We start from the raw sequence: 27,726 nt of genomic DNA on the forward strand, positions 1-27,726 counted from the left end.
GTGGAAGCCCTTGGTTTTTTCTTCCGAAATGCTGTTTCGCATTTATTTCTTAATATTTAATACAGGATATAATGGTTCATTTCAAAGTTCATTTTATGATGCTGCTGGCTTTCGTAAATTGATGCAATCTAAATTAAATTGTGTATTGCGTAATGATCTAATGATATCACATACGTTTAAGGTCTATATAACGGAATCTGATGAAAATAACATAATTATTGAGCAAGTTATCTTCGATTCTTCTTTAATGCGAAACAGTATAATCGCTATAGCTAAATTAAATATTATAACGCATATGGAAATTAAATTTCCTGAAAATTGTCTTTGTAAGGAATCCCAGTGCATTGACTGAAAACTTACTTCTTCCATTTCCACCAATTGGAATGACACGAATGGTGGTCATTCATCTTGGATTTTTATTCCCATGAGGTTAAATGGGCTGACTATCGGAGAAGAAAATAGCGTGTGCACCGTTTTCTCTATGCATGCAACAGAAATATCAGTTAATTCTTTACAGAAATTTTTCCATACGTGAAAGCATTTTTGCTGAGGTAGATAGTTCTCGAATACTGTATCATAATAAATTAACTTTTGTTCATCTCTGCAGAAATGTACGTACTAACATTACTTCACTCGGATGCTGAGAAGTGTAACACTTAGCCAGCCGGTTTCTGGATATGCTTGGCTTGGAATTAAGCAGTGAATTGCTTTGTTCTACTGCATTAGTAGTTAGTTCCATTTGAACAGCCTTAAAAAAAAATCTATTAATGCAGAATCTTGAATTTTAATCTTATAGCTTTCAGTACGCTTTTCTTGAATCATATTATTCTGTTTTCTTCTCATTCTCTGTTCATCGACTGCAGTTTTAAATTTTTATAACTGATGGTTTAACTTTATAATTTGAGATAATCTCCGTATTCGAGATTCTTTTCTTTTTTAGTGTATAATTCTCAATAATGTTAACGAACGGGTTATAACACAATCTATAATCGCATTATAACAAATAGGAGGACGTCTTTGAACTTGTGTTTCCTGTTTATAAACGCTGTCGACTTTTACTACTGCCCATGCTATGAACCAAAACAAATGTAGTTGTATAGAGTTAAGAAGATTAGGGACTGGTTTTAAAAAGCGAATTGTGTTTCACCATGCACAAATGGTTTGTAATTGAGCGCTTAATACGTGCTGGTTTCGGGGAATTATTTGAAGGCTGCTGGGTAGCCTTGAATGATTGCAATCTGTTATGACAATAGATTTAGCTGTCACTCACCCTATTCTTTTGGCATTTTACAAAGATTTGTTGGCAGGTTTGTTTCAGAATTTGTTAAGGTGCTGCAAGCCACGACTTTTATTCGCTGTGTTCTTTACAAATTTATACATTTCTCAGAAATGCATACGATCCTTAAGGTCTGTGGGAATGGTCAGCTTGCATACGAGAACGGGAAAGTTTGGTAAGTTCTAGCGTTGTTTTACTTGATACAGAATTGTGTGAACGATTATTTCATGTGTAATATTGAATAAGTCTAAAATCTAAACGAACTATTTTTGCCATTTCTGTTAAGGCATGTATATATTTCTCAAAATAATGCTGTGAAGAGTTTCAAATAAAAAAACTGCCTATGTCATGCTTTTGCAAGTAGGATATATATTTTGCAAAAATATATATTCTATTTCTACGAGAACTTTAGAAGTTCAACTGTAATTAAAATTCCTGAAGTTTCTTGTATTAAAAATTACTTAAATAAATAAGAAAATTTAACTAGAGCGAAATTTCACGGAATTTAACTCATAATTAATCCTAAAGATTAGTTTTCGTGATTTAAGTAGCATATATAATAATCTAAAAATAGCTCACGGGAATACATGACATATGGAAATAATAATAATAGATGTTTCCTAAAATTTAGACTTTTTGTTCTGTTACCATAGAACAAGGATTCCAAACTTTTTTTTTTTCGCATCGAATGATTTTCTTCATCGACACCCTTACATTTTTCTCTAATGTACAGCATGTAATAATAGAATATAATAATAGAAATAATTTCGCACAAATAACTTAAACATAACAATTAGATTAAGAATGTGAACACATTTTTCGGAAAAAAAATGGTTTATTAGACTTAAGCTTTATAATTTTTTGTATTATTGTTTTTAATTTTATTAATATAAACAGTTTCCAGAAATAAAATTGCATATTTTAATAGCACCGAAAGTTTGATTTTAATGAATGCGATGGTTGCGCTGTATTGACGCTACTTTTTATGTTATTATTTGGCGTAAAATTACTTAATTTAATTTTAAAATTATCTCTTTCAAAATATTCAACCCATTACTTGTTTTCCATTCTAATTTGTGTTCTTCGTATTTTTTTAATGGTATATTCTTGTGTTCTGGCGTTTTTCTTTCCTTTTAAATTGCACTTATTACTTAAAAAATTATGTTTTTTTTTTAAATGTTATTGATTTCGAAAATATATAGAATAACTTTTAATGTGTTTTTTCACTTATATTTTTTTATGATTTCTTCTTACTACATGATACAGCTTGATATCAATAAATAATTATAAATTATTTATTGAGGATTTTTTTAATCAACGAGATCTTGATCATGCTAATCGATTGGCAGTGCATACTCGGCTATCTGACCCAACGACTTCCTCGTTGATCTGACCGTAATTGACAATCGACTCCCCGATCTTCATAGACATCCTTTAAACTTTAATCGACTCTCAGGTGGTCCATACTGACCTCGTTGAGAACTCCTGACATAGACTGTTCTTAAAATTTACGACATACTATTTTTAAAAAGATCTATTTATTGTTATTTGGCACTATAAAACGATTTATTGTCATTTCCTGAATACTGAATTTTAAGTATAATTTTACTACAATATTTCAGAAAGGAATAACCAATCCTAAAATGTCATTTCAAAGCTTTTATTGTCGCTCTGTTTAAACTTAATACGTTATTTCTTCTTCTTCTGACTGATTTTAATCAGATCAAATCTGAATCAGACTTATGGATCTGAATCAGTCATGTATCTGAATCAGATCAGATCCATATGTTTATTCGCCTTCATAACTTCCAACACGAAATTATGTTTCTTCATCAGATTTTTCGCACACCAAGGCAACACAACCAAGTAGATGTAGCGCAGTAGCTTCAAGGTTTTTACATTTGGGTCCAAGTTGGACATGTTTCAGTACCACGGGAATATCTGAGGGTCTTTAAATGTCCTGCAGTCAACCGAGCTAGAGCCATTCGGTCCTTATTGTCACCCATGAAATCAATAGCAGTACCAGAACCTGCATTACGATACCATGAGCTGTTTCCAAGAACTGTGAAAGCCTTTCTTCTCGATACGTTATTTAACATCTGCATCTAAGTTACTGCGATAAATGTAATAAACTCGAATTTTTGTAAATCAGAGTCATTGATTTAGTATTGATCTGGAATAGTATATTCCTCCAAATTTTGCAATTCAGTGTTTTCTGATCTCATAACTTCATTATTCTGATCCCATTAACTAATGCATTCTCACAATATATGAAGTTCCGGAATTTGACTCGATGTGCCAAGAAACAAAATATGTTTATTCCTACATTTATTTCAGTTTTATAATAGCATTTCTAACTATGCGATATCTTTTTTTTTTTTTTTTTTTTTTTTTTTTTTTTTTTTTTTTACCTCATTTGTTACTAAGTTGCTTTAAATATCATCTTTTCTTTTGGCAATGGATGAAGAAATTTTATCCCAGTCTGATAAAAATCACTCGTTCCCGATAGTTTGATCTTATCCACCTAGATTATAACAATAATCTTGCTTCATTACTGCAGTGAGTAATATCTTACAGTTGTATTTAACATTTCTTTAGGAGTTTTAAAAATAAGATCAGAATCATATGCATGATTTTACTTTACATCTTTCTGGTTTGAAACTTGTGCGCGCATTGCATTCAGGTCACTATTATTATAGTACTATTAAGATCAAACCATCTTGCTTTAAATGGAAGGAAAGTTTAAAATGGAAAAATGTTTTAGAACATTAAAAATAATGTAATCAAGCGTTAAAGTAGCTTCGACTAAATTTTAAATTGCTTAAATTAATCTGCTATTTCCAAAGACCAAGAAGAAAATAATAATAATAATAATTAAAATAAGCGAAAAATTATAAATTAAAGTAAAAATAAAATCAGTATATTTTCACAAAGCCAATTAATTTAAGTTGAACCGAATTTCAGTTGCTTTAACTAAAAAGTATATAATTCATTTCAACTAAAAGGTGTTACATTATTATTTTAAAAATAGCATTAATTTCTTAATAGTGAATCTCGAAATAAAACTTGGAGCATTTGTAATACACTCTCAGACAAAAAAAAAAAAAAAAAAAAAAAAAGACACATTACGACGCACCGAGAAGACATAAAACAAATTGGACACAAATTGATATGCATACAGGTTTCGACGGAAAATGCAAAATTTTACATTTTGGCTGCCAATGAATGAACGGTTGTCTTTACAGCGCATCTGACCTGCGCAACTGGCAGGATATTTAAGAGGAGAAATTACGATTCTAGGTCATAAATTCTTCACGAATTTCATTCCGTGTACTCTGGTACACAATAATTATGCCTCGCATACAGGTGCGCGAATGATATGCGCAGATATCAGAATTTGAGAAAGGTCGTGTAGTTGCTGTCAAAGAAGCCGGTTGGTCTTACGGCGAACAGCTCGATGTTTGAGTAGGAGCGATGCCACCATTAGACGATGTTGGCAGCAATGGGTGAATCATGGTCGCACACAGCGTCAAGAAGGAAGCGGTAGGCCTAGAGAAACGACAGAACCTGAAGACCGAGCAATGGTCAGAGCGGCACTCATAGCCCCAGATGCATCATTATCATCGACTGTACGTGCAACTAGTGCTTCAGTGACCGCAAGGACCATTCATAGACGGCTCAAAAGGGAGCTGAGTCTCGGCGCCGACTACCATTAACCTCTGTACAACGTCAAGCCCGTTTGCAGTGGTGTCGGGCTCATTCGCAGTGGAATGCCACTGACTGGAGTAGAATAGTTTTCAGTGATAAGTCCCGCTTTGAACTGAGCCCCGATGACCAGCTAAGATAAGTCTGGAGACGCCCCGGACAGCGGTGTGATACCAACCTGACTGTCTTTCGGCAGACAGGCCGACATCCAGGAGTGATGGTGTGGGGTGCCATTTCATTTCATAGTAGGACCCCTTTGGCTGTCATCCGTCGCAACCTTACAGCACAGCGGTAGGTCGACGAAGTTCTAAGGCCCTTTCATGTCACGCCACCCTGGGCTTACATTTCAGCAAGATAATGCCCGCCCCCACACTGCAAATGTTCCTACTGCTTGCCTTAGTGCTTGCCGAACATTACCTTGGCCAGCAAGGTCGCCGGATCTCACTCCTATTGAGCACTTTTTGACCATTATGGGCAGTGCCCTCGAACTAGCTCGGGATGTTGACGATCTGACGCGCCCGTTGGACAGAATTTGGCACGATATCCCTCAGGAGGACATCCGCAACCTCTATCAATCAATGCCAAGCCGAATAACTGCTTGCATAAGGGCCAGAGGTGGACAAACGCGTTACTGACTTTTTCATTTTGTGAAACCCTATCACTTCAATAAGTCATCCAATTTTTCTCAAATAGTAATCATTTGTTTTTCTGTACATGTACATCATTTCTACTGGTTTTCGTCCCATTCGGATAACTCCTTCTTGGTGCGTCGTTTATTTTATTATTTACTAGGTGTACCCGCCCGGCGTTGCCCGTGCATTTAGAAAATGCAGATAAGTGAATAGCGCAGGAATAGTAGTGTAGGACATGTAGACTGTCTCTCTCTCTTCCCCCCCCCACAAGCTACAAAAAAGAAATGAATTGTAATTAATCGATTTAATGTATCGTCAAAACAGCAAACTAACGCTAGAATAAAGAAATCAATTGTTACAATCGAACGTTATTTGAAAACAAATAATAATATCAGTGAGTCAAAAAAACCGTGATTAATTAATTATAAATAATTTTTTTTAAATTTTTCTAATTCAAAAATCGAAAATCGGGCTTCGAGGTCTGGTGGCCAGCCCCTTTGTGCTTCCGTATAAAAAATTCCAGGTCCCTGCGTGCGATAGATTTGGCTGGAGAGCTCGGTCAGACAGACAGACAGACACATTACACTTGCTTTTATTATTATAAGATTTATTTTTTGTCTAAGAGTGTAGATAAATGCTCTTAATAATTTATAAAAAAATTTCCATGAAGAGAGAACCAGTATAGAGAAAAGAGAGAGAGAGAAAAAAATCACGCCGTTCACATTTTAAAAGACAATAAAGCTTAACAAAGCAAAGTTTACTGTTCAATGGTCACATCTTTAAATGCCTAGCTCTTTCGACAAAGAGTTACGAAAGAAAAATTGGATATGCTAGATTAGTGGTGCGCAAGTTTTACCATCTGTGACACCTGTTTTATTTGTTTTTAATGCATCGCAATGCATAACAAAGAAAGTTTTATTTTAATTATGCTGTAAAAATTATGCTTGTAACTAAGTGTAAATTGTGGCGTATCCTTAAATAGACGTATAAGCGAGTTATCACTACACTTAAATGAAATAGAACTCAAGAAGGATGTAAAAGACCCTTTCAATGCAGAACTCAAAGTAATTTAACAAAAGGCATTTCGCATGTTTACAAACCAGCCAGCACTTATGCACGCTGGGCCGGTATTTCAGAGGTCCGTGGTTCGATTCCCGGCGAAGGCGTTTGCTCATTTTTCATCTCTCCGTCTTTCCCAATTAACCTAATGGCTCTACAGTGGCGCTCGAACTAAAAGAGTATTGGATAAGGATTCTCCACACTCAGGATTTGGTGATTGGATCCCCTAAAAACCCCAGTCGTCTTTTAAAAATGGGAGTATATAACGTATTTCTCCCGGTTTCCTAGCGTGCCTTCGTGGTGTAGTGGTTCTGCACGCTGGGCCGGTATTCCAGAGGTCCGTGGTTCGATTCCCGGCGAAGGCGTTTGCTAATTTTTCAATTCTCCTACTTCAGAAAATATTCCTAATGTCTCTACAAGCTGCATAGGAATATGTAACGTGCAAGTTGGCTGAAACTTATACCGGCAATATTGGCAAGAACTGCAGTTAGTAACGTGACCTTCAGCAGGCAGAACACGCTCTGATTCTATCCTCTGAAACCTTCCTTTAAATACTATCTCTTTCTACCTCATTTGAATACACGCGAACTAAAAATAGCATTCTGGCAAGAAAACGAAACGACAGTAAAGCTTCTTAACGTAAAACAAGTGCTTTGATTAAAAATAAATAAATCCTTACGACATTAAAAGTTTAATAAGCATTTTTATTACAATATAAAAATATGAAACGTCATTATTGATTATTTTTGCTTAATGTAATGAAGGCATAAAAAAATTTAATCCAGTTAAAATTACTACGCATTCAGATTTTCTAAAGATTTAAAACCGATGACCGCTCCGAAATATTTGAAGCATTTTGTATTTATAAGTTGTTTGGCTTGGTAGATTATGGCAAAGCATACTAGGGCTAGCTGACTGAGATGAGGGATGCCCTCGTAGAGGCACTTTCTACGGAAAACTGGCTCGGATATCCGTTTCCCATGGGGTAAACCAAGAAAACGTCACGCAGCCAGACCGTTCGCATGGAATCGAATTCAGGTCTCAACGAACAGCGATTTTACCACTCGGTCGCTGGTGTGCTCATTTACAAGGTGTACGAGTGCAGTTCTCAAAGTGATAAAAATTAAATTATAAATTAAATCTCAAAGTGATAAAAATTAAATTAAAAATTAAATTATAAATTAAATAGTGCTTAATTTATCATAAAACCGAATTGAAAACATTTAAAAATTTTTTGAGTAACTTCTGTTCAAAGATTTTCGCAATCTGTTTACTTCTTTTTTGGACTTCTATTACAAAATGCAATTGTCATCAGATTATCTGCGCTCTTCATATTGTTTTAAAGGCTTGATAGATCTTTTGATATTTGTTATTATTTTTGCTAACATTAAAAGTCAAAAGTTTGCTATGCTATTTCTATAACGCTTAAACGCTACAATTTTACTTCTTTTGGAATTTCTACAAAAAATATATTATTTTGTTCTTAGTAACTCTCGATATCATTTCATAATTGATTCTAGCATTTAACTGGAACTGCTACTGTTTTGCAATAAATAAATCATTGCTACCATGGCAACTTAAAAAATGTACATATTTGTCTGAATTGACTCTTATATAATCAGTGTGTACTAATTCTTATTCGGAACGCTCTGTACTGTCGTTAGGTATATCTACTCCCTAATTGTCTGTAATGGATATCTACGATCTACTTTGAGGAGCTATACACATTGGCTATAATGGATACACCCATTGGCTATAATGGATATACCCATTGCCTATAACGAGTATCTATTACCTACTCGGTAAACATACCTACTATCAATATAGGAAACGTTTTCTTCGAAAAAACTGAGTCCATACAGACAACAAAAATTTGAAGTGGAAGGTCAACATAAACTGAGATTTGGAATAGCGAGTTTCAAACAAATAAATGAGTACCTTTTGGTGATCGTATAAAAGCTCACTGGACAAAAACGGGAAGGACAAAGCTCACAAGAAAATCTCATTGTGATAATTTCCACGCAACAAATACCCCCACGGATGAAAGTGCACATAGATAAAAGCCCACATTGATAAAATCTCATATCAATAAAAGCCCGTATGGATGCGGTGAGTGGCTTTTGGTGACGGGATTAAAGCTCACTGGACCAAAGCGCACAGGACAAAGTCCACAAGAAAACCCCATTTGATAATATCCAGGCGACAAATACCCCCCCCGGATGAAAGTGCACATGGATAAAATCCCACACAGGTAAAAGCCCACATCGATAAAAACTCATATCAATAAAAGCCCACACGGATGCGGTTAATACACATGTTGCTAAGAAAAAATATATCACAAAATACATCAACATTTAAATTCACAAAATGAATAGGAAAATAGGTCAACAGACGTTTTGAATTTTCGAAAAATATTTTCCCGAATAACAAGAAGATAAATAATTAATTAACAATACAGATTCCTGTACGAAAGAAGCAGGTGATAAAATGAAAAGAATTAGTGTTCAGCCATCAGTTACTTTTTTAGTGATAAAATGATAATTAAAATTATTGATATTGAGAATTAGATGTTATTTATAATTAATAATTTTAAAATTTTTTTTAGTGATAGAAACTTTACTTTTCTCATCTCTATACTATAATTTTCAAAGAATGTGTGGATTTTACATCGCTAAGATTGATATGCCACGGTATAAGAATCTTCACAGTTTTGGGTTTTTGTGAAGTTTAAGAGTTATAAATTAAAGAAAACTTGCTAACTTACGTGCAAAAACTAGGTCAAAAACAACCCTTACCTAGACATTTGGCGTGAACTAATTTTTACTCGATTTCATATCAGTTTTATCATGTTATTACACTAAAAATATGCTTATAAAATATTACCCCTTACTCTCAAAAGAAGCAGGATAGATATCTAGGTTACACAAATATGTAAGCTCGTGCACAACTCATCTTGTCTCTTTTCATTTCTTTAGCATCGTATTTATTCACGCAAAGCGCATATGAGAATATTATATTTATTATTTGAAGAGTTTTCTTTTTCTTTTTAAGTGAAATCATTTCTCCTTCAGAAAAGCATTGAAAGATTTAACTTTTATTTAGATTTAAAGGTGAAATATTTATCTGTAATAAATCCATAAAAGCCTAAAAGGAATTTTCCTACGCAATAGGTACAGCAGTTCTTGAAAATGCGAATATTACTTGAGAATCTTTTTTTTTCTCTCATTTATAAATTTTTTAATATATAGTAGGAGACGCCTAATGAAATCACTTTTGTCCACACCTATTTTGATACCATTAAAAGATGTGAAAAAAGTATCCTGCAAAATAGCAACGGAACTTAACTAATTTAATATAAATACAACAATAAATGTACAAATAAGTATTTTAACAGTATTTTGACGAGGAAAATATAAAAGTTTGTTTATGAATTGCTCATAAAGTCCCTCAAAAATATTCGACCTATGCTGTGTTTCTAACCCCTCATTAGAAGAGAACTTGTTAATGTAAAATTTAAAATTAGGCAAAAAAACTTTAGTTTTGGCGTAGATATTTTCAGGGAATTTTTTTTTTTACTTCGCAGAATTTTTTTTACTTCTGAAGAAGAGGGACCTGTGTCTGATCGCCCTCAAAATTGATGGAATTGTTGAAAATCTGCGCCAAACCAAGATTATGTTTTGCCTAATGGTCGACCAAAATCGAAATCAAGCTGTTTGGTAACATAATCCTTTACTTGGCGACAGTTCTCTGTTTTCTGTTACTGAGTAATTTTTGTAATAGATTTTTAATTTATCTAGCGATTTTACTTCAGTTTAAAATACTATATAATATTTTGATCATACATCCCTTTGATCAAAAAATCGAAAAACGGAAAAAAAATCGAAGCACCAAGACGGACTTTTGCGATTGTGAAGAAATTTGGTACGCAAAAACATCTTGATCGAACATGCAAATGATCAAAGTTTCAAGGCAAATGAACAGGAATTGCGATCATAGCGCGCATTTCTAGTCCTCAATTCGCAAAGTATAAAACCAGTAACAGAGGCGGAGAATATATCTTTTTTTGTTGCTGCAATTGTAATTCCGTAAAGAAGCAACAAAGATGCCATTACGACGATATCGAAGACCTTGCAGGCAACTAAACGACATCGAACGTCGTCGCATTGTAGGGTTGCACTGTAGGTGGTCGCATAATAAGTGGAAAGCAATATGCCACCACTTGCAGCGTACAGACACTGCTGTCAAAGATGTTGGCAGCAATGGTTGCTGTAAGGAAACTGCCGACGAAATGAAGGCTCTGGAAGGCCAAGGAGCACAAATGCGAGTCAAGATAAGATGATTGTTCTCCAGGCCCGAACCGCTCCTACGGTATCATTGTCGACTATTCAACGCACTAACAGCCACGTCTATATCTCCCGTGGTACCGTCCGGCATCTTACGGCGCTTGTCTGAGGCGGAGTTACGCTCACAAAGGCCTTTAAGAAGTTTGCCTTTGACCCCACAACATCGGCGGAGTCGATGGTGTCGCAGCCGATCATCATGGCTGCCATCAGACTGGCATCCTATAGTGTTCAGCGATGAATCCCGCTTCACTCTTGAAGCAGATGACCACTGTGTTCGCGTCTGGAGAGGACGGAGCCAGCGATCCCAATCAGCCTTCGTTTTACAAAGGCATACAGCCATAACCCCTGGTGTGATTGTGTGAGACGCTATTTCTTATGACAGGAGGTCATCTTTAGTCATCCTCCGTACATCTACAACAGCTCAACGATATGTTGAAACTATCCTGTGGCCGGTTGCATTACCCTTCGTTGCATGCCATCCTGTGGCCATTTTCCAACAAGATAATGCCAGGCCACATACCGCTCGCATATCTCTGGACTGCCTCTGTGCGGTTGATACTCTTACTTGGCTAGCAAGGTCACCAAACCTTTCACCAATCGAGCATTGCTGGGACATGGTAGGCCATCAGATTCGGGAACCCCAAAATATCGCAGATCTGGAGCGACAACTGATGAATGCCTGGCAGAATGTGTCGCAGGATGACATTAGGAACCTCTACCACTCCTTGCCTTGACGAATTCAAGGATGCATTGCCGCCATGGGAGGTTCAACCAATTACTAATTTGAACACTCAATGGATGATTGTGAGTCTTGAACAGGTACTATGACCTTGATTTTTTATTATCTGTGTATGAGCTATACACATATTCAATTTCATCAAAAACAACCACTTTCTTCATGGTGCTTCGATTTGTTTGCAAAAGAGTGTATTAACCGAATTGTTGATCACAGTAAGTGATGTATGTTCCATGTTTTCGTATACAAACGGGCGGGATTTCGGCATTTCTATAAAAATATCCGAATGATAACATTAACCGCCATCACATAAAGCGGTGTCTAGTGTATATTTATAAATCAATAAATACTGATACTTCACACTGGAATACTTTTACCAATAGCTAGATTTTTTACAGGTTATTCCTTTTTTTAGATCTTTCAGCAAACAATTTTGAGTTTGACTTTGGTTTCGGAATCCCGTTTTATTAGATTTCAGTTAATGCAGGCTGAATTAACATTAAGATATTTCAGGACAAAATATATAAAAGAAATATATTGTTGTGTGAGTAACGGGTTCGTAATAGATTGAATGCACACAATTCCTATGATAAGTTGATAAAAATTTATTTTATCAAAACAAATACTTCAAAGTTCTGGAAATATTTGGAAGAGAATACTTCCAGAACTCTGGAAGCATCCGAGTTAGCTTCAAAGTTCCTCAGAAATACTCGTACTGGTGCCACAGTATCACAAAGTACAGTCAGTAGTTACGCTTCAAACTACTAAAACCGTTAAACACAAGACAATGTAAAGTGCATCTAAAGAGAAAGCTAACTCGGATATATCTCAATTCAAGCTGAACTAACCTTTCGCACAATAATAACTAAGCACCCGAGAGCAGATACTCTCTCTTCGAACTCAAATAATTTTCAACCGACCGCCGAGATATTTCTAGTACTTTCTGCTTCTCGAAATTACTGGAAAGTAATATAAGGGTTGAATTACGGTTACAACTAACATAGTAGTCAATTACATTTATTCAATTTCAATACATATTACGGTGATACAGAAACCGGACCAAAATGTCGCCAAATGACCATTAAATGCGGTGACTTTTAGCGAGTTTTTGCCAAATTTGGCAACAAAATAAGTTCCCAAAACCGTTGTCAACTTGGCGATAAATTGCCAAATTACTGAGATGCCCATTTACTCAATGTTAAATGCACTCGCTCCTGTGCTCTTACTTTTCTGGCATAGCTTTCTCTTAAAATTTGTTTCGCTTTACATTGAAAAAAAAAAAAAAAAAAAAAATCACATATGACTGTACTGAAATCATCTATCAATGTACAAAATTCTTAACAATATGAAGCATTATGTATGAATTTTTCAGTTTGTTGAAAAGTATTTAAAGAAGTTTCATGAGATAGATAATGTATTCTCATTAACAGAAGTCATGCGAACATTGAAAAACATCAGCAAAGATTTATTTGCTTCATATTTAAATCTGTTTTTATTTTCAGTGATTTATAATGGACATTTACTTATTATCAGACATCGTGTGGTGCTTGCAGAATGAACTTTCCACATCCTATTAATCTTGTTTCAAACTTCATTACCCTAAAAACTTGTTTCGCTACTTTCTTAACTCACAATAGCGTGAGAACTCTTTAACACAGCTGAATTTTAACATTTCGAATCCAAAGTGCTTATTAACTTCTTTCTTATTACATAAGAACTAACACATTTCTTTTACTCTAAGAAAGACAATCCGATCAGTATCGATATCAAACCCATATCAAATTCAAGTTCACTGAGAATCAATTTAATTTAAATGTTAAAGAATATAATATGATAAAGTTAGCTGTTTATTAGGTTTTATAGTGCGGTGGCAGAATATTTGTCTCGAGCTGAGAAGGTCCTGGATTAAAAAAATCATTTAACTATTATTATATGTCCGGAGATGATATCTGTTGAATTTTGTGAACTCCATCTGAAGATGAACCACAGTACAACTGTAGACTGGAACAGTTACATGCGTGAAGTGTGTGCCGCAACTGTATTTACTCGGCCTAACTTGAAAATCGGCTGATGGGGCAAAATTAATGAAGTAGACGAAAAGCCTTTTAAGTTAGAAGAAAGAATAACGTTGGACGTGTTCTTCAGCCACAATGTGTCTTCGGCGGCATATGCAGAGAATCCAATGAATGTTTCTTCTTAATCGCTGTTCCAGAACGATCGGCGAAAACTTTATTGAACGTCATAAAAGAAAATATCGCAGAAGGAAGCATTATTTATACTGACTGCTGGAAATCATACACGTCGGATGAACTGCAAAATGCCGGTTTTGTACATTTTACTGTCAATCACAGTTTTGTGGACCCTGAAAGTGAGTGTCATAGACAAACAGTAGCGCGGCTGTGGGGCAGTGCTAAATGGCGTAATAAAAATTGTACTGCTAGACAGCATTTCAATTATTATTTGTCCGAGTTTATGTACAGACGCTGGCACAAAAAAAAAAAAAAAAAAAAAAAAAAAAAAAATTAAATAGTCTCTGCTATGTTAGAAGGCATAAAAAAAAATTATATCTCCCGTTTAATTTCAGTTATGTTTAGCCTTTTGTTTATAAATTATAACAAAAAATGTATTTTCATGAAATTAACCTTTCATCTAAACTAAAACAATAATCTTAGTTATTTACTATTATGTTTCCTTTCATGCGTCAGGGTTACTGTAATTATCTTTGGCAGCATTGGCATCAACAGTAGTTTGGCGATTTTTTACGGCCCTTAGTACCAAGCTAAGTATTTAAATGTTTTCTCAACGTGTTCATATAGAACCACCTGCGACAGAGCGGTAAAAGTCATCGAACACTGGTAGTTTGATCCGGGGTTCGCGTCCCTGCGAACGGAATGGCTGCACGTGTATTGTCGTGCTCTTCTCCGTGTGTAACCTAGATACTAGGCAGTTTCCATTAAAAGGTCTTCCACGGGGCATCTCTCTCTTGGCGTGTAGTGTCTAAAGACGGAGCATGATAAATCAATCAATAAAAGAGCCGAAAAAAACTCGTCTGTATGTCTTAGGTTTTTATTGTTAATGAGGTGCTAATTTTATCGAGTCTGCTTTTCAAAGATCATGTATAAAATTTAGCAGGAAGGAGTTAAATCAGATTATTATGAAATTAGATAATCTGCGAAATTTGATCCTGTGGTTCAAATAAATATACAGAAACTTCTATATTATTTTTCATAACATGAGGCGATAGATTTGCGACTTTTCGAACCATATTACGGATGGAACTTAATGCTTTGTAAATTTAGTTTTCTTTTTATTTTAGAGAAATATAGTAAGATAAATAAATTTCAGTTAAATGCTTGATATTTGATATTTGACGCAATCGCTGATCGTATAAAAGAAAGTAGTACTTATCATTAGCTTATCGGAAACCAGTCTAATAATTAAGATAACTAATGAATTAAAAAAATATATGGTACGCTTTAAAACAAGCTAAACAGGCTAATTAAAATATATTGCCTTGAACAAAGCATCAGCAAAAGATAGTGTATTTGAGGGAAATATTTATTTCTGTTATGCTGTTGTGAGAATTTTATATCTGCGATACGTTTCATAGATGCTTATGTCTCATTCTTTTAGAGATAGCGGATGAACTCTAGGAAAAGTACTTATCTCTAAAGCAAAATTACCTTCCGTTTCACACTTTCTAAAAAGATTATTTTATTTCTTATCTTGCGGAAACTGAAATCTTGTAAAATTAGCTCTGCCTACTCAGAATTATAAATCTCACTCTATCCGTGGTATTTCAGATGTAGAATTCTTGGAATAATTACAAAGGTGAATATCTGCAGTTGCAAATTTTAACCGGGAGACAAATATTTGAAATATTTCCTCTTCCGCTGAGTAGATGCAATCATTCTAATGATTCAATTTTTTGGTGAATCTTCGGATTATGGTAACTTGGCGATTTTTTGGCGACCAACCCCGCTACAGCAACCTGCTAGTTTTTTTTTTTTTCTGGACGCCATTTTGTTTTCATGAAGTAAAGGCATGTTTGTTTTTTTAACTCAACATTTTTTCCAACAGTCTGCTAGACGAATTACGCTTATACTAGAACTTTTATAGAACAAAAGTGCTTAATCATGACGAAGATTAGGTGCGAAATAGGGAGAAAGTGTAGAATCGCCCACTGCTTGCCACGTTTTTAAGAATTGCACATATACGTTATCCATGTACATGTCGACCTATTTTCACTTAAAAAAATCCCAGAATTGCATAAAAATGGCATTGTGCACACTCTTGACTTTATCCATGTACACACCGACCTATTTTCACTTAAAAAGCCAAAGAAAATTGACAAAAATCCGATTCTTCTTACTCTTGTAAAAAGCGCCAAACAAATAAGTGGGCGATTCTGCACTTTAGCAGCGAAAAACACCGCCTCAGTAACCAAATTTAAACCCAAAAGAACACATTTGGAGAGAATTAGAGGTTAGAGTAGGAAGAGACAACATTAAAACAAAAACCGAACACAAAAATAGTAATGATGGAAGAATGGGACGAGCATTGATGCATATATTATTGTACCAAAAAAAAAAAAAAAAAAAAAAAAAAAAAAAAAAAAAAAAAAAACTGGTTAACTTAACTCTATGTCCAGATGTTTGAAAACTGTCATAAATACTGCAGGATATATTACAAAACACTGACAGAAATACTACAATATTTATTAATACATGCAGATTTTTTTAAAAAGCGTTCGAAGACTTTTGTGAGGTAACATTTCTGTTACTTTTTCATTATTGAATTTCAAAAAATGTTTTGATATGTTCATAAAATAATTATTGTAATTTTTCTAAGAGAAATTTATAGATATTATTAAAAACTTTTCATTCTGAAATATTAATTTTACAAATGGACTCCGAAAGTTCTCGGTACTTACGTATTAAGGCAACCACTTAGAACTAATCTGGCGATTTTTTACAGATGGAAAGGTAAAAGTTACTTATTGGGTGCAAGTTGATAGTTTTTGCCATTTTTTTTTTTTTTTAAAGATTTCCAAACAATCGATATTTATCGTAAACCGACAAACATTATTAACATATGGAACGAAACCATACGTTGGTAATTTCAAATACAAATTTTAATTATTAAATAATTAATAATTTCATTAATTAATAATTAATTTAATTAACTTAATAATATTTAAAACAATCTGAAAGTTTTCAGATTTTAAATTACGCCCAAAGGGGCGTTTTTTTAGCGTTTTGTGTGTTACCTTTAAATATCATGTTCTTCGCACTTAAACCATAAATTTCAGTTCAATTAAACCATAAATTTCAGTTCAATGTCAACAATCATTTTAAAATGAGCCTATCTTTAGAATTTCCGATACACAGTTCCACGCGCCGAAGATAAAAAGGTTCCTCCCCCCCCCGTAGAGTGTTGCCGTTGCTCGCTTCCAAATCGTTAAGTTTGTTATTCAAAAATTCGTTAATGTTTTACAAAATATGAAGTCGATAATAAAACAAATTTCAAATTTGGTCTTCCACATGCCCATATTCGTAGGAGGATTACGTCATTCAAAATTCGATGGCTCTATGTACCGTTCTTTTATCACAATGAGAGAAATATACATACATTTATGCAGATTTTTCATTATTTAATTTATTCAAATATAATGCAGAACTTTAACATTTCGTGGCGACAGTTTGAAAAGTGAAACGGATATTTAGAGTGATTCAACGCAAGATCACGAAACGAAAACAATAGTCCTTCAGGGACAAAGCCCTTTTTGGACTAATAAGGAATACGTGATGCATTAAAAAAAATAACACTCTAATATTCTTATCCAGATCTTTCTCTTCAAGTATAGAGAGATCTGTTTCTTTTTAAAAATGCATCAGAGAAAATTGCAGAGATTCGCCATCGCTCAAACCTAGATAACACCGGCTATCTACCAAACTTGTTGCCTCGTTATTTCCCACAGTGATTTTTCACATAATTATATAAATTTTACAACAATTTCTTCCATTGCTTGTAAATTCCAGAAACGCACACTTTAAAGTTAAGACAAATAAATATCACGATTTACTTATAAAAACCGTTTAAGTTTACAATACAACAAAAAGAATGCATACAAAAATGGAGACATTGTCTGACTGAAAGCTTGTTATGAGCTTGATTGCCTGAAGAATGGTTTGCTGAGTTAGGAGACTTCTACTAAGATGATTGTAATAACGAGTAAGAACCGAATGCCCGTGTAGCCAGCCCGCTCGCCTGGAATCGAATTCAGGTCGATCTATCAGTGCTCAGCGACTTTTACCGCTCTGCTGCTGGTTGGCTGAAACGTAGATGGAGCTGGGCAAAGTCGTAGTGGCATCTATTTGGCGATCAAAAGACCTTGTCAATGACAGACGAAATCTTACGTTGCTTCTCACGGCAAAATTCCTCAACGTGCTGTAATTAGATCACACAAGTAAGATAAACCCCTACACCAACAAACAATTAAGGAAAATTACAATTGTAGAATTTAAACGATGTGTGTTTATATAAAAAAAATTAACAATTTTCATAAGGACGATTTTTATCGTGCATAGCATGTGACATATACTTCATATGTATTAATTTTTCATATATATGGAATTTTTTTCAAGTGTTAATTTTAATAGTATTGTTGTAAAAAATACAAATGAACTGTTACACATAATTTTTGTGAAATAAATTTTTAGTCCAAAGGGCTTTGTCCCTGAAAGACTATTGTTTTCGTTTTGCGATTTTGCGTTGAATCACTATAAATGTCCGTTTCGCTTTTCAAACTGTTGCCACCAAATGTCCTGCATAAATGAAAAATCTGCATACATGTATGTCTATTTCTCGCATTGTGATCAAACAACGGTACATAGAGCCATCGAATTTTGAATGACGTAATCCTGCTACGAATATGGGCATGTGGAAGACCAAATTTGAAATTTGGAATTTGTTTCATGATCGATTTCCTATTTTGTAAAACTTTAACGAATGTTTGAGTGAAATCTTTCAGATTTTTTAGTCCAAAGGGGTTTTGTCCCTGAAGAACTATTGTTTAAATAATTATTTTTTAAAGTTTCGATCTGACATACTGGCTTTCATTTTCGATTTCTGTTGAGAAGTAAGATTGCTAACACTAAATAATTGCACCAGTATTATTGAAAAATAACTGAATTTAAATTACATACTCAGTGATAAAAAATTTAGTTATAATATTGTCAGTTTTATTTATGTTATCCGGCACGTAATCTAAGTATAAAGTACTTATATGAAATAAATTCAGAAGGGAAAATATTTCCGCTTTTATATGTTGCTGTATTATAATTAAATTGGAAGACATTACTAGTAGTCAAATATTAGGAAAATGAATATTAAATATTATATTTTGTATACTTTTGTCGCCAACGTTGCAACAGAACTTTATATTATTTTGCAGTGCTGGCTTATGTTGTTCTTCCGTGTAGGATAAAAGAGGCCTATTAAAATACAATTATTAGGAAAGCTTATCTCCTGTTCATACTCAGCGAAACTTTTCCTATCATACGAGGATACTCAGAATTTCCTTGAAAGATGACGGTGGAAATTCCATAGTAAAACATACTGAGAATATTAAAAAGAATGTTTAATTTACAAGACAAAGCACTTAACGTCCTTTACTTCCATTACATTTTTGAAACAACTTGACATTCATTACATTTTAAAAATTTATTATATTATATTATAGCTGAGCCGATTGAACTGTCAATTTTTTTTTTATCAAAACTAAAAAAGAAGCCAGATATATTTTATTCCGCCAATGTAATATAAAATTGTGTTATACAATTTTTAACATTGTTTTAAGAAATATTTCTATTAACAAAAAATAAAAAAGAAGTAAATTATTTTAGCATAATCTTATAAAATATTTCATTTTGAGGTACAGAGATTTTTCGTTTTAACAGAACGAAAGTTTATATAAATATATCATGGGGTGTATAATTAATAGTATTTCGTCTGAATTAATACGCTTTCTCATAAAATATTAACAATTTTTTAAAGAGAAGGAAATTTGAAATATTTTGAAATAACTGGTGCTGGTTATTGTAAGGTTTGGTTTATTTGATCGTAGCAAAGCACTCGAGGGCCATCCGCCTAAGGAGAGGAATGCCTTCGAGGAGAACTTTCTAGGGCACAATGACTCATAAACATGTTAAACATTGGGAAAGCCACGAAAGCGCCTGTCATATCCTGTTTCTTGGGCGGGTTCTGGATATGGGTTTCTTTAAAGTGCACTAAATGTGGGCATTACATAAACCAGCCATCTTAACGGCACAAAACCTTTATTAACCCGCAAACAAAAATAAGAACAAACGATTAACGCAAAAATATAACTACGTTTTTTTCCTTTACGCTGGCATACAGCGTGTTATCTTCGTTACTTCGCTACTCTTCTCTCGTGAGTCATATGAGAGAGAGGCGCTGCAAAACCATTGGGGGTAAAATCGTGGTCATCACGTCATGACAGCGCCCATGCAATTAGCCCGTTCGCTGGGATTCGAACATCGGACCGAATTACCAGCGTTCAACGCTCTGCTGTTGGCGGGCTCGATTATTATAAACTTCACACTGAGATTTATTTAAGAAAAAGATGATTATCGTTTCGAGTCCAGTTAGGTAATTCAATGAACACAATGAGGTCTTCTTCAATTAGTAATAAAATGATAAGGAATAGTATTTCGAAATCAGAATTTTAATAACTACTTCAGGTGAAAAAGGAGAAGGTGATTTAAATTAAAGTATAATAGTATAATAAGTTAAGTGGAACAGTGTTGAGATTTGCCTTGTGGTCGCTATGGCTTTGACGTTAACTGTCTATAAATTAACATATTAAAACTACATCACAAACTAGTAATAGAGATTTCTTCAGCACAATTTAAGATGATACTTACGTATTATTACGTTGACCTCAAAATCGTCGCCCAGCAGAGCGATTTAGTGCCATATATGGATAAGTGCGACGTAACAGCACACTCATAGCATCTGCGCTTTCGTCTGACGTAAACGACTGTTTCTCGATAAGCCAACTTTTGTTTTTATAAACGATGATATAAATTAACTGCTTTCGTAGTATTTCCCTCCCCCCACCCCGCATTTTGAAGAAAATCATTGAAATTTGATACTTCTACAGAACAGCAAATAGTGGACGTTTTTCAAAGTTTTGGGATCCTACCATAAAAAAAAAGCATTTATTAATAGATTAGTCAGCTGAATAAGGCCCATAAAATAGTAAGAGATTAGAACAATTATGTGGCTTGTACTCGTTAGTATTCTAAACAGAACCTTCCGTAAAATCGGAGGACCTAACAAAATAGTAGAAATCGACGAAAGCCTTTTTACTAAGAGCAAAACCGAAGCCAGTCTCTGATTGTTTATTATAGGCTTGGTTTGGGTTATTTAATTACGGCAAAGCACACAAGGGCTATCTCCCTAAGGGGAGGGATGCCTTCGTGGAGAACTTCCTAAGGAAAACTGGCTTGTATACACGTTACACATGGGGAAAACTACGAAAACGCCCCTGCAACCAGCCCGTTCGCGGGATTCGAACTTCGGACCGAACGACCAGCGTTCAGCGATTTTACCGCTCGGCCGCTGGTGGGCGATTGTTTATTATAAAAGAGATGTTAGTTACTTCAGAATTCCGCAGGAATGATAGTCGCAGCTTTTGATAGGTGGTGGTGTGGTGTGTTTAATTATGACAAAGAACACTAGGGCTATCTGCCTAAGGGGAGGGATGCTTTCATGAAGGACTTTCTAAGGGAAACTGGCTCGTATACACGTTACACATGAGGAAAAGCACGAAAATACCCATGCAGTCAGCACGTTCGCGGGATTCGAACCTCGGACCGAACTACCAGTGTTCAGCAACTTAACCGCTCGGCCGCTGGTGGGCCAGCTTTTGACAGGAACTGCGTTAACTTTCATGGCTCGATGGTTACCAGCTTTCATGGTCGATGGAATAATACATAAGTACCATATATTTAATTTAAAACTGATTTGCATCTTTGAAAAAAAGTAAATAAATAAAATAAAAAAGACAAACATGTATTCTTCCAAAAAATAAAATCTTTTTTTATAAAATTTTTCTTTTTCTCCGATTGTTTTAAAAGGTACACTGAAACTCCATTTCTTTATTTTACTTTGATACAGTTAACATCTTTCCGGGGAATGCATTTCATCAATAACTCATTTAATAAAAAATGAAAGCATACATGGGATCCATCAGTAAGTTTTTTAACAATGTTTGGGTCTGATAACAGTTTTGAAATTTAGTTTCTAAACCCCGTTTTATATAGTAAGCTCTTAACATTTGAGTTGTAAATATTACAATGTTAAATATATGATGTAAATTTCATATTCCTTTTAGCAAATATATAGAGAACTATAAGTTTAGAAATCACAGTTAAAATTATTTGCTTGGAATGAAAACAGTCTAACTTACTTGAAGATGAACTGTCTTCCCATTGTTTATAGTTTGAGAACGATCAGCATTAGATATACTTTTGATCGACTGAGTATCTTATATTTTATATAAACTTACACAGATGAAAACAAGCATTCATAATATTTTTTAATTAATTAAAAAAAGTTCCCATACCTTTATATGCAAAATTTGTGGTGATATTCTAGATGGATTTTACCCTTTTCAATGCCTGTTATTTCAAAGCCATAGAAGCCATAGGTCATTTTCCAATGATTGTTATAAATAAAATTGTAGATTTTTGAGAATAAATGACAAAAACAACAATAAGATAATAAAAGCTGTTCGTATTTTTTTTTAAATTTATCATTTGACTTCTGTTTTCGGAGGTGTGTATGTGTGTGGGCAAATGCTTGTTAAGGTATTTGCATGAATTTTGCACTCGAAAGTCTGAAGCTTTTAGTTTTAAACAAAGCATAAAGAATATTTGGTATTTCTGCGTACCAGCTGCCCCCCCCCGAGATTGAATCGCCAGTCCACCGAAATATCTCGCTAAAATCTGGCTGTGTATTCTTATACCTCACGGCATAATCGTATAATAGCATCCTGTGTCATTTTTGCTGTCTCTGCAGGTTCTTATATTATTCATTTTTGATGAGGTTTTTCGAATTCTCATTGTTTATTAGTCCTAAGGGTCAATTTTCCCAGAAGGACTATTAATTTCGTTTTGGGATTTTTGTGTTGGTTCACTATAAATGTCGGTTCACTTTTCAAATTGTTGCCACCAAATATTAGAGCCCTGTATTATATTTAAAGAAATTAAATAAGGAAGAATCTGAATAAATGTATGTATGCTTCTCGCACTGTGATAAAACAACGGTACCTAGAACCATCAGATTTTGAATAACGTACGTTTCCACCCGAATATGGGCATCTGGAAATCCAAATTTGGAGTTTTATTATCGATTTCCTATTTTGAAACACTTTTACGAAATTTTGATTAATAGAATATTTGAACGGCGAGTACAAAAAGGGAGATTGTTCTACAGAATCATTTCCACTGCAATGTTATGCCTATTTTAAAAAAAATCTCCATATTATTTTAATTGTTAATTTAACTTTGGAATTAATATTTAAGGAAATAATGCTGTAGTCATTTTTTTTAAGTCTTTTTTTTTTCCCCTTCGCTAGGTAAAGTAAACAGAGCCTTTTTTTTCAATGAATACAAATAATACACTTCAGTGTAATAAACTTTTTTTTTATGTATAGCTAAAGTTTCAGAATGAAAAAATAAACGCTGTTTGTTGAATATAAAATTACGGCTTATTCTTCTGTCGCTTTTTATTTGCTTCCGTTAAGTAATTCTTAAAGCATCTATTGTCCAGAGAAGCACAAACTTGTAATCATCTTGGCAAGCTTTTCATTTAGAGTGTGTCATAGTATAAAACTGTTCTGTTAGTAATTTTGGCTCAATTTCTTTACTGCATCCTAAAAATAAGAGGCCTTTGTTTGCTGACACTAGATCGTTTTGGCTTGAATTATTCCCAGAATTAAGAATTACGTGTGAATGTTTCATCGCCTTTGGTGCAAATAAACGTTTCTGTGTCTGCTACGCTTTGTAAGGTGAGTTAAACGCACAATTTCTTATTTTTAAAACAATTTTATATCTTTTATTATACGTTTGACTTCAGTAGCTTGCATGCATACAGCAGGACATTGTTTGTGTGAAATAATGAGATGGGGAAAAATTTCGTATAGCATCTTTTTTTCCTCCTCTTCTTTCCATTCGAAATATTTTTGTTAGTTAAAATTACATATAAATATGTATATAGTTAAAATTACATATAAATATGTATATAGTTAAAATTACAAATAAATATGCATAAAATCATGTTAAGAAAAAAAATTTTATCACAACATATTTTACAGTCGAACTATTATTCAAAAACTATATGCTCTTTTGTTATTTTCGTAAAAATGTATTTACGGGTACCCCTTGGCGAAAATTGGCGATTTTTGGCCGTACATGGATACCGAGTTTATGCAATTCTTTGACTTATTATTTTGGCTCTGTGTAGCGGTGATTTTTGCGCGAAAACTTGGCGATAAATGAAACAACAACTTCGCGATAATACAAGGGGCACTCATTAATCTAGTCTAACCGTTATTTTTTGTATATAAACACTCTGCTATAATTCTGTCATAAAGATTAACATTGAATAAGATTAATACATAGAGGATATTTTATATAATTCTCATTAAAAACGAAGGCAAGATAAAAAAAATAAGTAATGGGCACTGTGGAAACAAGTGTGATAAATACCCAATTAGGACAGATCAATTCCATAAAAGTATTTCTAATCTCATCCAAAGGCCCACCAGCGACCAAACGATAAAAGCTGCTGTAGTTCGGTCTGTGGTTCCAGTCCCGATGAACGAGTTGGCTGCATATGTGTTTTCGTGTTTTTTCCTGTTTGTAATTTGTATAAGGAACAGTTTTCCTTAAAAAGACCTCCATCGAGCATCTCTTCTCTTCCGTGTAGTGCCTAAAAGCGGAGCACGTAAGTTTGATTTGAAGCTCAATGTTTGGTGTTAACGTTTGGTTTAAGAATTACATTGCTAACATGGATTGAAAAACTTCTGAAATTTCTGTTGATATTAGAAAACTTATAACTCATCATTGGAATCAGGAAATAAGATAAATGTCAAATGCACGTAAGTCTACCTGTCATAACATTATTTCGAAATACAAGCAGACAAATTTAATTGAGAACAAACCACCCAAGGCGGTTCACTGAATGTGAGGAGTCGTGGATCGTTAGAAATTTTACTTGTAATCTTAAGACCGTACGATAAAATTGACTTTAGAAACAAATCGGAGGTTTAGCAAAGTCGTTGATGCGAAAACTGTAAGAAATATTTTAGGAAAGCATAATTTTCATGGGCGAGTATCTCGAAAAAATACCATTCGTATTGTGAAGCAAATCGAAAGGCTCAACTACAATTCGCTAAATCTCACATCCAAAAGCATGCACAATTTTAGAAATCGATTATACTGTTTTGTAGATGAGTGTAAGTACATTATTACTGAACATGATAGAAAGCAAATTATATGGTGGAAATCTAACACTAAACTTGAGATGAAAAATCTCATTCCTTCTGAGAAACATGGCGGAGGTAGCCGTGTGGTCTGGGGCTATTTATGTGCTGTCGATGTTTTAAATCTTCATTTAATTGATGGGAAAATGGACAGATTTGAGCATTTAAATATTTTGAAGCAAGCAGTTAAGAAATAAGCATATTAACAAATTTCAAACTTTACCAGGATAGTGACCCAAAACATAATCCTTATATTGGCAGACTTAATATAACTGTCCAAGTGTAATCAGAACACTTGCAGAGACCAGATCTCAGTCCTGTCGAGCCCATTTGGAGTCATTTGCTAAATAGAATCGATAAAGTTAAAATTTCAAATAAAAACTAGCTTATAGAAAGAATTAGCTCATGACAGAATAGGAAAAAATAGAAGGAAATGTTTGTGAAAAATTCGATGAAATCCATACCTGAAAGGGTGAATGTAGTTATAAAATGTAAGTCGCACAACTGGGATTAACGGCGCTGACTGCCGTGCCGAAGAATCCCGGTTCGTATCCCGGAGAAGGTATGTGTGTTTCTACAAGGTGGTTATAATTAAACCCCTGTAGAAGCCGTTCTGCTTATCCTATTTTAATGAAACTTGGTATATACGTTATATGGACTATGTGGAAAAGATTTCTGCAATAAAAAATAGTTCAAATTTCGACCACCAGATGGCAATTTTCAAAAATTCCTTATGCAAATTAGTCAAACCTATAAAGAGACAGTCAGAGCCAGAAAATCATTCTCCGTGCCTGTGTCATTGTTTGAGTGTTTAAGACGAATATCGTCATTTAAAGGATTGCGAAAACTGCCCATGTCGAGCTATTTTTTTACTGGAGAAATCGTTTCTTAAATAAGTAGAGCGGGTTCTGAATAGGGTCACTTTAATTAACCACCCTGTAAATGTATAATGTCTGTGCGGCATGGGGCACTCTAAATATGCTGCTAACCGAAAGTCTTCTCGAGAGGTTGATGGTAAAGGAAGAGAAGTGGAAGACACTCAGACCCGTCCTCTCTTCAAAACTGGGGACGGAACTTCGCAAAGTCATACTGTCACCTGTTTGGTACTCAAGGCCAACGACAGGCGCAATATTGCACACCTTGCCATGAATTTCTTAGGCTTGTACTAATGTTATTGTAGATAAGTCACATAAAATGTAAAGAAGGCCCAATACATTATTAATGGGTATTTATAAAACTTTTATTAAAAGGGTACTTACGTATTATCGCAAAATCACCTCGGCTTTTACGGAAGTTATCGACTTATGGACTTAAAAAAAGAACAATTACTTTTATTGTAAAAAATTATGTATTACATGCATACATATTCTACGTTTCAACTATATATTTATTTCAAAAGACTATCAGTAACCCTAATTACAAAAGAATTTGTTCTTGTTGTGGTGGCAATTTCGTAGCGATCGCTTTCAAAAAGTATTCGAAGCATTGTTTCTTTAGCGATTTTGCGGAAAAATAACATATTCTTGCGAAATTTAACCTCTCTTTCTCTCTTCGAAATTGAATATTTATCATGCGCATGGTTGCCAAAATACCAAAATAATTTATGCACGTGGTTACTAGAGTTTTGTGTATTCTGAAGTTTTGGCGATTTCTACTAAAGTGGTTGCAATAATACCATTAAAAGTTATTCTTTGCGCACCTCAGTGATTTTTTGAACTCTTCTCTTAGTTAGCACACAGGAAATGTATAATTTTGTAATCATTTAACATAGTTTAGAGTTAATTTTAAGCTTTTTAAATTTTATTCAGTCATCAGATTTGACTAGTTAAAAAAAAATTGGGGTTAAAATTAAACAGTTGATGTTCCTTCCAAAAAACGTTTGAAAGTTTGTTTTGCCCCAGTACTTTTTGAGTCATTGTATATATATCCTATTAAAAATCATTCCGACATCTGCGTCTTACTACTCTTGAGAAACTCTCTTAATTAAAAAAGGGAGATTTCATTAAATCTGTGCTACATAAAATCGGGACACATTGTACAATACAAGACAGGTACAGTCATGTGTAAAAAATAAATTGTGGTGAGCTAATTGCAATATTAATATGATAATATAAAAAAATGAAAAGCATCATATTTTGTTTTGATTTAAAACATTTCCAGCTCGGCTCCACAAACGTCTAGACCCACTTTCGATTTGGGATTTGATACACAGTAATTGGACTGCGAACAGGGTGGTCTTACGAAACATTTATACAGTAAACGCCGCTACATGTAAACCCTCTTGTCTACAACTATTCTAAAAACATGAACCGAATGATAGCATTAAATTATGAGAAAAATATCCCTCAAAATAACAGTAAAATTTAACTAATGTAATAGAAATATAACTACCTCTAATC

The 27,726-nt window shown here is 34.1% G+C and overlaps 1 protein-coding gene across 1 annotated transcript in view; it reads left to right on the plus strand.

The window, feature by feature from the left end:
• The first annotated feature begins 1,297 nt into the window (after nt 1-1,297).
• Nucleotides 1,298-27,726, plus strand: part of LOC118203919 (uncharacterized) — a 98,769-nt gene continuing 72,340 nt past the window's right edge. The window contains exon 1 of the mRNA XM_035376236.2: nt 1,298-1,451. The gene's annotated coding sequence lies outside the window, so the exon portion shown is untranslated. The remainder of the gene's footprint in view (nt 1,452-27,726) is intronic.

Source organism: Stegodyphus dumicola, chromosome 12, assembly GCF_044657685.1.
Source record: "Stegodyphus dumicola isolate Sdum_Otavi_A_Nest chromosome 12, ASM4465768v1".
Taxonomy (NCBI): domain Eukaryota; kingdom Metazoa; phylum Arthropoda; class Arachnida; order Araneae; family Eresidae; genus Stegodyphus; species Stegodyphus dumicola.